Source organism: Musa acuminata, chromosome BXJ2-9, assembly GCF_036884655.1.
Source record: "Musa acuminata AAA Group cultivar baxijiao chromosome BXJ2-9, Cavendish_Baxijiao_AAA, whole genome shotgun sequence".
Taxonomy (NCBI): Eukaryota; Viridiplantae; Streptophyta; class Magnoliopsida; order Zingiberales; family Musaceae; genus Musa; species Musa acuminata.
In genome coordinates, this window is record NC_088346.1 from 12,806,249 (window position 1) to 12,817,981 (window position 11,733).

Genomic DNA, 11,733 nt, shown 5'->3' on the forward strand with positions numbered 1-11,733 from the left:
TCCGAAAAACACTTCATAGGCAATGCAAATTACAAACAGACTTTACAAGCTCTGAACAGTGGCACCACAAAGGGTAAAATGGTCCATTACAGACCGAAAATCTCTCGCACGTGTCCACATGACACAACCTTTATTTACAAGCCTAAAGAGGCCACCAACCCAACTAAAATGAGACTATTAAGCCTTCGGCCGCCCCTCTACATGCTGTACAAGGCATGAACATGCCAAAAGACACGGACATACATAAGCATTACATCAAACATCCTGTTTCGAAGTTTGTTCGTGACATTCTCCCCCACTTATTCCTTCGACGTCCTCGTTGAAGCCTTTGTGAACACTGTAACTCCTTGCCTTTGCTGAGTCTTCAATCTTCCGCTCTAGCTACAATGCGCCTCTTGGCTTCCAGCTGCTCTTCGCTGTTGTTTTTGAGTAGTCGAACCTTTGATCCGCCATGCTGCTTCAACTCACCAATGACTCTGACTCTGGTGTGGGGTTGGCTGAGTTGTGTTGATCCTTGTTGATTCCTACGGATCCCCCAGATGAAGGAAAAGACCATCCTTACTGCGCCAGTCTCTCAAATTCCTCATGCTGCTTGAACTGGGTGGATGCTTGTTGGAGCTTTTAACGAGCATCGTCTCACAAACTGCTGAAGTTTTAGGTCCTTCCTCCACAAAATTTGCTCATTGACTCTTCTTTCACTTAGTTGTCACATCTAAGTAGGTTCGCATCACTTCCGCTTTCGATTGACATTTCGTTGGGAAATGAAGCGGACAATCTACTCTCAGTACCACTGATCACCATTGGTGAGGATTTGACAACTATTGTCTTCCATTATCTTCGAAGGGTCTTTGAACTTATGCAGAGCTCCTCTGCTGGATAGATAAGAGAATTGGGGTACTCGGTTTCGCATTGCCACGGGACTATGTCGTGTGTATCGCATTGCCACGAACTGTTCCACCACGATCCGCTGCACAATGTCGCCTCCTGGTGACATCTCCATTGCATTCGGATCCTTGTGGAATAAACTCGAATTGTGAACCCTCCAAGTGTGGCCTCTGCCAATACATCGCAGGGTCTCCTCCACCTTCGATTTTGTTCGCTCCTTTGGCAATCGACCTTCATCCACCCACTCTTGGGTCACACCTAGATGAAGCACCGCTCTAAGACAGTCCGTCGCCTAGTAGCTCCCGAAGTCCACCGACTTCACTGTAATTTGTGCAATATTGTCTGGATCCTGGGCCTCTGCCCCTACCAGCACAATCTCCGCTGCGCACCGCTTCCTTCATGACAACTTGAATGGCAACACTATGGCATATTCTTCAAGAGTACCCGCCTCTGCGTCCTCTTGCCCCGTGCTAAGGCCTTCTGAACCCAACTTCGCCTCCGCAAATTGAGTTGCCTTAGTTCCTCCATCAAATGCTCCTCCGAGATAAGGTGCATGTGCCCAGAAGCTCCCTTCGTCTTTGGCACCATGCAAGATGAGTCCGCTTCGTCAGAATGAAGGACCCATGGAATAACATGATCATACTCTTGCCTCTGCAAGAGTTCATGTCCTTGACCTCTGTCTAAGGAAAGCACTGTGCCTCTGCTCCATGTTCCAACTTATATGCTGGCTCCCTTCATGCGGCTTGAGTACTTCGCCAAGTTACACCCAAGTTGCTCCACTCCTCGTTTTTGCATTGAGTCGATGGTGGCCCTCGCGCCCACCATTCCACGGGTCAGCCCTCCCTTGAGTCCGATCTCCACATCGACTCTAAGTGTGCCTTCATTTAAGTTGCTTTGGGTCGCTCCCCCACTTGATCTCGCAATGCATCCTCCAATGCATTCTCTCAAGCGAGATCATGCGACAACTCCTCGCCGCTTGATCAGTCCATCGAGCTTCGTGGAGTTGTTGTTTGTTGAGTTACTCCTCCTCAACATGTGAGGTTCGTCTCACATGATTCTCCCTCTGGAGAGCCGGGACTTATCCCTCCTGGATAACTGTCCCATTAGAGCAACATCTCTCTTCGTTTCGGAGACCACCATCCCCTTGGACTACTCCGATCTGCTGAACAAACTGTGCATTGTTCTGCCTCCTGCAAATGCACTTGCTAGATTGCGACTCCACGTCAATACAGCCCCCGCTGCACCACTCAAGGCCTAGCAACATGCTGAACTCATTGCACACTTCAGCCTCCTACGGACGTATCCTTCACATGCCGAAGAGAAAGTTTCAATGCTCCATGGCGTCGAGTTACGGTTGCCTTGGGATGGCCACGAACATTCCATCGTCCGCATACAAGCCCATGCATGAGTACCAAATTCTTCGAGTTAGCAATTCCCCTCACCTTTGTGAGCTTTGCATAACTCTTTTGGTCGTTGAGCAACTCATTCCACCTTGGATGGTCTCATCCTTTACCAAGCGCCTCGCTTGTTAGGATCGAGAGCACTAAGAGGGGGGGGGGTGAATTAGTGCAGCGGAAATCTTATAATAAATTAAAAACCAAAAGCTGCGTTCGTTCAAAAACTATTATGATGCAAAAGCAAATTCTCAGTTTGTATCTAAGCGCAGATTGCGTCTAAGCGCAGTTTTGCGTCTAAGCGCAGTTTTGCGTCTAAACTCAGATTTACGTCTAAATGCAGATTTACGTCTTAACGCAGTTTTACGTCTTAACGCAGTTTTACGTCTAAACGTAGTTTTACGTCTAAACGCAGTTTTACGTCTAAACGCAGTTTTACGTCTAAACGCAGTTTTACGTCTAAACGCAGTTTTACGTCTAAACGCAGATTTACGTCTAAACGCAGTTAGACGCAGATTTACGTCTAAACTTTGAAACTCGTTTGTATACTCGCAGAAGGCAGTATGCAGTTCAAACCAAGACGTAAACGTGAACTGAAATCTGATGATTGGGCGAAGAAAGCCGATTTACGTCTGAATGCAGTTTTACGTCTAAATGTTGAAACTCGTTCGTAAAATCGTAGAGGACAGATTGCAGTTATCAATAGGATTAAAATGTAAGCGTAAACTGCAAGGAAGCTCGTTCGTAAAAGCGCGGAAAACAGTTCTGCAGAATCAAACGTAAACGTAAACTGTAATGTATGAAAAAGTGCTCGAAATTGTTCGTGAAATCGCAGAGAGCAGTAGTGATGAGGGAGGTTTGCAGTAATGATAAAGTGCTCGAAATTAAACGCAAACCAGAGATTTAGAGTGGTTCGGTCAGACTTGACCTACTCCACTTTTGGCTTCCTCCACCGATGAGGTTGCCGACGTCAACTAGGTGCCTTCCTTCAATGGGCGAAGGCCAAACTTCCCTCTTACAGTTTCTCTCCTTTTGGCAGGCTTAGGAGACAACCTTTACAGACCTTTCTCTCCTCACTTTACAATTGAAAACTTGAAGAACAGAAGGAGGAGACTTAAAGGCTTTACAACACTTTTGAGCTCTTTAGAATCACAGAAAAGATCACAATTTCGGTATGGGTCTGTGTCTTTTCAGTGCTGAATGGGTGGGGTATTTATAGGCCCCAACCCAATTCAAAATTCGAGCTCAAAACGATCAAATCGATCAAATCCCAGAATTCTGGGATCAGGCGGTTGCACCTCTCGACTGGAGAGGTGGCACCGCCTGGCAGAGCTCGAAGACTGAGCTCTGCCGATTGCTTCTCTCTGCCAGAGCTCGAAGACTGAGCTCGATGGTTGCATCACCTGGCAGAGCTCGAAGACTGAGCTTGGTGGTTGCATCACCTGGCAGAGCTCGAAATCTGAGCTCGGTGGTTGCATCACTTGGCAGAGCTCCAAACTGAGCTCAAGCTGATGCACCATTCTGCCAGAGCTCGAAGACTGAGCTTGGTGAATGCATCACCTGGCAAAGCTCGAGACTGAGCTCAGGCTGATGCACCACTCTGCCAAAGCTCGAAGACTGAGCTTGGTGGTTGCATCGCCTGGCAGAGCTCGGAACTTGAGCTCTGGCGGTGCAACCTCTTGGCTGGGGCGGTTGCACCTCCCAGCCGTGCAGCCCTGGCGGTTGCACCTCCTGGCTGGGGCGGTTGCACCTCCCAGCCCCACAGCCCAGGCGGTTGCACCTCCTGGCTGGGGCGGTTGCACCTCTCAACCCCACAGCCCAGGCGGTTGCACCTCCTGGCTGGGGCGGTTGCACCTCCTGGTGCAATCAGGGTCCGAATGGTTCACTCCATTCGACCCACTTTGAATCTTTTCAGGGGCCCAATTGCCCCTAGATTAAGCTAATGGGATCACCTCCCATTTTCATGCTTAATCATCGTGCTAACTACGATTATCTCTAAGACAACTTCTGCAGCTTGCTCCGATGCGTCAATCGCTTCTTCCGGCGAGTTTCCTGCCAACTTCCGTCGATCAACCGATAACCCTCGGTGATCCTTCTGCGGACATCCGGCATACTCCTGGACTTTGCGACGATCCACTTGGCGAGTTCCGACGAGCTTTGCTTGGCAAGCTTCTGGACTTCTCGGATCTGTTCTCTCTGAACCTCCGACGACCGTCCGAACTTCCGTCGAACTCTCGAACTCCCAACGTGATCATGATCTTGACTCCGGCGCAACTCCTGCTGCTTGTCTTACTCTCATCGTAGTTAATCCTGCACACTTATCTCAACACATAGATTAGATAACAAATGACAATTGACTTCATCATCAAAATCCGAGATTCAACAATCTCCCCCTTTTTGATGATGACAATCAATTGATAAAGGAGTTATCCTTAACTCCCCCTATCTATATGCCATAGTTGAGATAAGTCAACCTTGAATTCAAGACCTAAGAATTCAAGTGACGTATTGATAAGTTAGATCAGTTAAACTTATCAATGCTCCCATCATGATGCCTATCATGATGTATCTCTTCACGAATTATGTCAAGGCATGACATACATCATCAAGTTTGTGTTTGTAACTATTCATCATGTAATCATATAAAGCAACGAAGGACTTTTTACATGATGCTCACATTTGAGATTGTCTAGCAAGTTTGCATTTTCTATAGAATATCAAATCAAGATATGATGCAAACTATAGCACATGTTCACATATCTCTTGGTGATGCAAGGATGGCATAACATTGTTTATAGCATCACTCAAGTATTTGCAACTATGACATAGATATGATTATGGCAGTTCAGCTATGACATAGTGTTTATCAATTTATATGTTTATCAATTCATATGTTTCTCCCCCTTCGTCATCAACAAAAAGCATGATAGCATTATCAAGCATATAAAGAAAGTCATGACACATATATCTCCTTTTTTTTTGCTTGAAGGAGGAAAGTCATTTTCCAAAGAGTTTTCATAAGAGTGTACGGGAACATCCCATTTTTAGCATACAACCCGAAAAATGAACTTCTTACATGCATTTTAAAAATATTTGTCACATAATTTGCAACATGTTATTTGATCAAGCGTTGTCAAGGCATGTAATAGTAATAGCATCCGAAAAATAATTTTAACTAGTTTAAGTATTTGGACACATCAACATTCCTAATTCTCTTCTTATGTAATCAAATTGTTCTTCACATAGGGGTTTTGTGAAGATATCAGCCAGTTGATGTTTGGTATCAATAAACTCTATGGTCACGTCATGATTAGTGACATGATCACGTATAAAGTGATGTCTAATATCAATGTGTTTTGTTCTTGAGTGTTGTATAGGATTTTTAGTTAAGCATATTGCACTCGTGTTATCACATTTAATGGGAATATCTTTAAGATTCACTTTGTAATCTTCTAAAGTGTTTTTCATCCATACAACTTGTGCACAGCATGCACTTGCTGCAATGTATTCAGCTTCGGTTGTTGATAGGGCAACCGAGTTTTGTTTCTTAGATGACCAGGATACAAGGGCATGTCCTAAAAATTGACATGATCCTAATGTGCTTTTTCTGTCTAGTTTACAGCCAGCGAAGTCCGCATCAGCATAAGCTGTTAATTCAAAATTTTCTGATTTTGGGTACCATAATCCTAGATTGGTAGTTCCATTAAGATATCTGAATATTCTTTTGACTGCTTTGAGATGAGATATCTTAGGGTCTGATTGAAATCTAGCACAAAGTCCTACACTGAACATGATGTCTGGTCTGGTGGCAGTGAGGTAAAGTAAACTTCCTATCATACCCCTATAGGTTTTTTGATCGAAGCTTTCTCCATTCTGATCAATTTCTAACTTAGTGGAGGTGCTCATAGGAGTGTCAATGGCTTTTGAATTATTCATTTTGAACTTCTTTAGCAAACTCACAGCATATTTGGTTTGACTAATAAAGATGCCATTGCTTAGTTGTTTGATTTGTAGACCTAAGAAGAATGTTAACTCTCCCATTAGACTCATTTCGAATTCATGACTCATAGTTTTCGAAAAGGATTCACAAAGAGATTCATTTGTAGAACCAAAGATAATATCATCAGATTTAGCATCGAATTTTCCTAAGTTATCCTTTTCATTCAAGATAAAACATTTACACCCAAAGACTTTAAAATATGAGACATTGGGTTTTTTGTTATTCCATAACTCATAAGGAGTTTTGGTGAGTAAGGGTCTTACTAGGACTCTATTTAAAATATAACATGCAGTGTTTACAGCTTCGGCCCAAAAATATTTGGGTAGGCTATGTTCATTCAACATGGTTCTTGCCATTTCTTGCAAATTTCGATTTTTTCTTTCTACTACCCCATTTTGTTGAGGATTTCTTGGAGTAGAGAAGTTATGGTTGTATCCGTTGAGTTCACAGAATTCTTGGAAGTCATGGTTTTGAAATTCTCCACCGTGATCACTTCTAATTGACGAAATCATAGATTCCTTCTCATTTTGAACAAGTTTACAAAACTTGGTAAAATGTCTAAAGCATTCATTTTTTTGTTTTAAGAAGTAGGTCCATGTATATCTGCTGTAGTCATCAATAATGACAAAGGCGTATTTGCTACCTCCCAGACTCGATGTAGAGATTGGTCCGAACAAGTCCATATGGATCAATTGTAAGGGCCTAGAGGTGCTTATTTGATTCTTAGCTTTGAAGCTACCCCTAATTTGCTTACCTAATTGGCAAGCATCACATACATTATCTTTGATGAACTTGATATGAGGAATTCCTCTTACAAGTTCTCTAGATGATACTTGATTGATTAGTTTCATGCTAGCATGACCTAATCTTCTATGCCATAGCCAAGCATCCTCATTCATAACGGCAAAGCACATTTCATCACATAAGTCATTGATGTCAATAGTGTATACGTTGTTTTGTTTTAATGCAATCATAGATACATTTTTGTGTGGTTTTTCAATGATGCAGGCATTAGATTCAAATCTTATAATATATCCTTTATCACATAATTGACTAATGCTCAAGAGGTTATGTTTTAAACCATCAACTAGTAAAACATCTTCAATAGAGAGGTTGGATTTGTTACCTATGGTTCCTTTGCCAATGATTTTACCCTTGTTGTTGTCTCCGAAGGTGACATATCCTTCGTCTATGCTAGAGAGCTTAGAGAATTGAGAAGGATCTCCGGTCATATGCCTTGAGCATCCACTATCAAGGTACCATTTCTTGCTCCTAGCTTGCGATTGTTTAGTTTTCTACAAGAAAGGATGACGTTTAGGTACCCATTTGCTTTTGGGTGCCTCATAAATAGATCTACATTTTCTATCATGTTGCATAGAGTTTATCATGGTTCCTTTAGGAACCCAAATTAATTTGTTTGGACTTATTTTCTTGAATGGACAACAATGTGTCTTGTGTCCAGATTTGCAACAAAAGTTGCACTTGGTTTGGTTTTGAACATGTAAGATGGGGCCTTTTACAAAGGTAGTTGGATTTTGGTGAGGACTCCTCACAAATCCAATCCCTCTTCTTTTGGGACCATGACCCTTGTTTGTAAGGATCATGTTTAATGACTTGCTACCAACCTCGAATTTCTTCAAGGTGTCCTTAAGCAGCAAGTTTTCTTTTTGTATAGTTTCTAAATCATGACATTTGATACATGAGTTTAAACTATCATGATGTTCGATTTTTAACTTATCAAACTCACAAGTAAGATTATCATGTACCCTTTTTAGCAACTTGTATTTTCTATTTATAACTTTGCATTCATCAAATAAATCATGGAAGGCATTTAATAATTCATCGAAAGATAAATCAGCATCTAATAAATCCGTTACCTCCTCTTCGATGGCCATAAAGGCGTAATGAGCAACTTGCTCGGTGTTGGATTCTTCTTCCTCGGATGCGCTCGAATCATCCCATGTTGCTTGGAGCGCCTTCTTCTTTGTTGTTCTTTTCTTGACTTGGGGACAATCACTTTTGTAATGTCCCAGCTTTTTACATTCATAGCAGATCACTTGGTCCTTCTTAGGTTCAAGTTTATTTTTCACATCGTTTTTAAACTTGTTTCTTTTGAAGAATTTTTTAAACTTTCTTGTCAAAAGTGCCAAGTCATCATCACAGTCCTCATCACTTGAGTTTTCTCTCAAGTGGCATTCAGAAGTTTTAAGTGCCATATCCTTCCTGTTCTTTGGAAGGATGTCTTCTTGCTCTTCATGAGCTTTGCAAGTCATTTCGTAGGTCATTAATGACCCGATTAGTTCTTCAAGAGGGAAATTTTGCAGATCTTTTGCCTTTTGAATGGCGGTGACTTTAGGATCCCAACTCTTAGGAAGGGATCTTAGTATCTTATTAACAAGCTCAAAATCCGAAAAGCTCTTTCCGAGACCTTTTAAACCGTTGACGACATCCGTGAAACGGGTAAACATGTCGCCAATGGTTTCACTCGGTTTCATTCGAAAAAGTTCAAAAGAATGCAGCAACAGATTGATTTTTGACTCTTTCACTCTACTTGTGCCCTCGTGGGTCACTTCAAGTGTGTGCCAAATATCAAAAGCAGTTTCGCAAGTTGAAACACGATTAAATTCGTTTTTATCTAGTGCGCAAAATAAGGCATTCATAGCCTTTGCATTAAGAGCGAAAGCCTTCTTCTCTAAATCGTTCCAATCGATCATTGGAAGAGAAGATTTTGAAAATCCATTTTCAACAAGGTTCCACAGTTCTAAATCCATAGAAATAAGAAAGATCCTCATTCGGGTCTTCCAGTAAGTGTAGTCCGTTCCACTGAACATGGGTGGACGTGTAATTGAATGCCCCTCTTGGTTTCCGGCGTATGCCATCTCTCTTGGGTTTTAATCCTTTAGAGAGTTAACCTTGCTCTGATACCAATTGTTAGGATCGAGAGCACTAAGAGGGGGGGGGGGGGGGGGGTGAATTAGTGCAGCGGAAATCTTATAATAAATTAAAAACCAAAAGCTGCGTTCGTTCAAAAACTATTATGATGCAAAAGCAAATTCTCAGTTTGTATCTAAGTGCAGTTTGCGTCTAAGCGCAGATTGCGTCTAAGCGCAGTTTTGCGTCTAAGCGCAGATTGCGTTTAAGCGCAGTTTTGCGTCTAAGCGCAGTTTTGCGTCTAAACTCAGATTTACGTCTAAATGCAGTTTTACGTCTTAACGCAGTTTTACGTCTTAACGCAGTTTTACGTCTAAACGCAGTTTTACGTCTAAACGCAGTTTTACGTCTAAACGCAGTTTTACGTCTAAACGCAGTTTTACGTCTAAACGCAGATTTACGTCTAAACGCAGTTAGACGCAGATTTACGTCTAAACTTTGAAACTCGTTTGTATACTCGCAGAAGGCAGTATGCAGTTCAAACCAAGACGTAAACGTGAACTGAAATCTGATGATTGGGCGAAGAAAGCCGATTTACGTCTGAATGCAGTTTTACGTCTAAATATTGAAACTCGTTCGTAAAATCGTAGAGGACAGATTGCAGTTATCAATAGGATTAAAATGTAAGCGTAAACTGCAAGGAAGCTCGTTCGTAAAAGCGCGGAAAACAGTTCTGCAGAATCAAACGTAAACGTAAACTGTAATGTATGAAAAAGTGCTCGAAATTGTTCGTGAAATCGCAGAGAGCAGTAGTGATGAGGGAGGTTTGCAGTAATGATAAAGTGCTCGAAATTAAACGCAAACCAGAGATTTAGAGTGGTTCGGTCAGACTTGACCTACTCCACTTTTGGCTTCCTCCACCGATGAGGTTGCCGACGTCAACTAGGTGCCTTCCTTCAATGGGCGAAGGCCAAACTTCCCTCTTACAGTTTCTCTCCTTTTGGCAGGCTTAGGAGACAACCTTTACAGACCTTTCTCTCCTCACTTTACAATTGAAAACTTGAAGAACAGAAGGAGGAGACTTAAAGGCTTTACAACACTTTTGAGCTCTTTAGAATCACAGAAAAGATCACAATTTCGGTATGGGTCTGTGTCTTTTCAGTGCTGAATGGGTGGGGTATTTATAGGCCCCAACCCAATTCAAAATTCGAGCTCAAAACGATCAAATCGATCAAATCCCAGAATTCTGGGATCAGGCGGTTGCACCTCTCGACTGGAGAGGTGGCACCGCCTGGCAGAGCTCGAAGACTGAGCTCTGCCGATTGCTTCTCTCTGCCAGAGCTCGAAGACTGAGCTCGATGGTTGCATCACCTGGCAGAGCTCGAAGACTGAGCTTGGTGGTTGCATCACCTGGCAGAGCTCGAAATCTGAGCTCGGTGGTTGCATCACTTGGCAGAGCTCCAAACTGAGCTCAAGCTGATGCACCATTCTGCCAGAGCTCGAAGACTGAGCTTGGTGAATGCATCACCTGGCAAAGCTCGAGACTGAGCTCAGGCTGATGCACCACTCTGCCAAAGCTCGAAGACTGAGCTTGGTGGTTGCATCGCCTGGCAGAGCTCGGAACTTGAGCTCTGGCGGTGCAACCTCTTGGCTGGGGCGGTTGCACCTCCCAGCCGTGCAGCCCTGGCGGTTGCACCTCCTGGCTGGGGCGGTTGCACCTCCCAGCCCCACAGCCCAGGCGGTTGCACCTCCTGGCTGGGGCGGTTGCACCTCTCAACCCCACAGCCCAGGCGGTTGCACCTCCTGGCTGGGGCGGTTGCACCTCCTGGTGCAATCAGGGTCCGAATGGTTCACTCCATTCGACCCACTTTGAATCTTTTCAGGGGCCCAATTGCCCCTAGATTAAGCTAATGGGATCACCTCCCATTTTCATGCTTAATCATCGTGCTAACTACGATTATCTCTAAGACAACTTCTGCAGCTTGCTCCGATGCGTCAATCGCTTCTTCCGGCGAGTTTCCTGCCAACTTCCGTCGATCAACCGATAACCCTCGGTGATCCTTCTGCGGACATCCGGCATACTCCTGGACTTTGCGACGATCCACTTGGCGAGTTCCGACGAGCTTCGCTTGGCAAGCTTCTGGACTTCTCGGATCTGTTCTCTCTGAACCTCCGACGACCGTCCGAACTTCCGTCGAACTCTCGAACTCCCAACGTGATCATGATCTTGACTCCGGCGCAACTCCTGCTGCTTGTCTTACTCTCATCGTAGTTAATCCTGCACACTTATCTCAACACATAGATTAGATAACAAATGACAATTGACTTCATCATCAAAATCCGAGATTCAACAATCTCCCCCTTTTTGATGATGACAATCAATTGATAAAGGAGTTATCCTTAACTCCCCCTATCTATATGCCATAGTTGAGATAAGTCAACCTTGAATTCAAGACCTAAGAATTCAAGTGACGTATTGATAAGTTAGATCAGTTAAACTTATCAATGCTCCCATCATGATGCCTATCATGATGTATCTCTTCACGAATTATGTCAAGGCATGACATACATCATCAAGTTTGT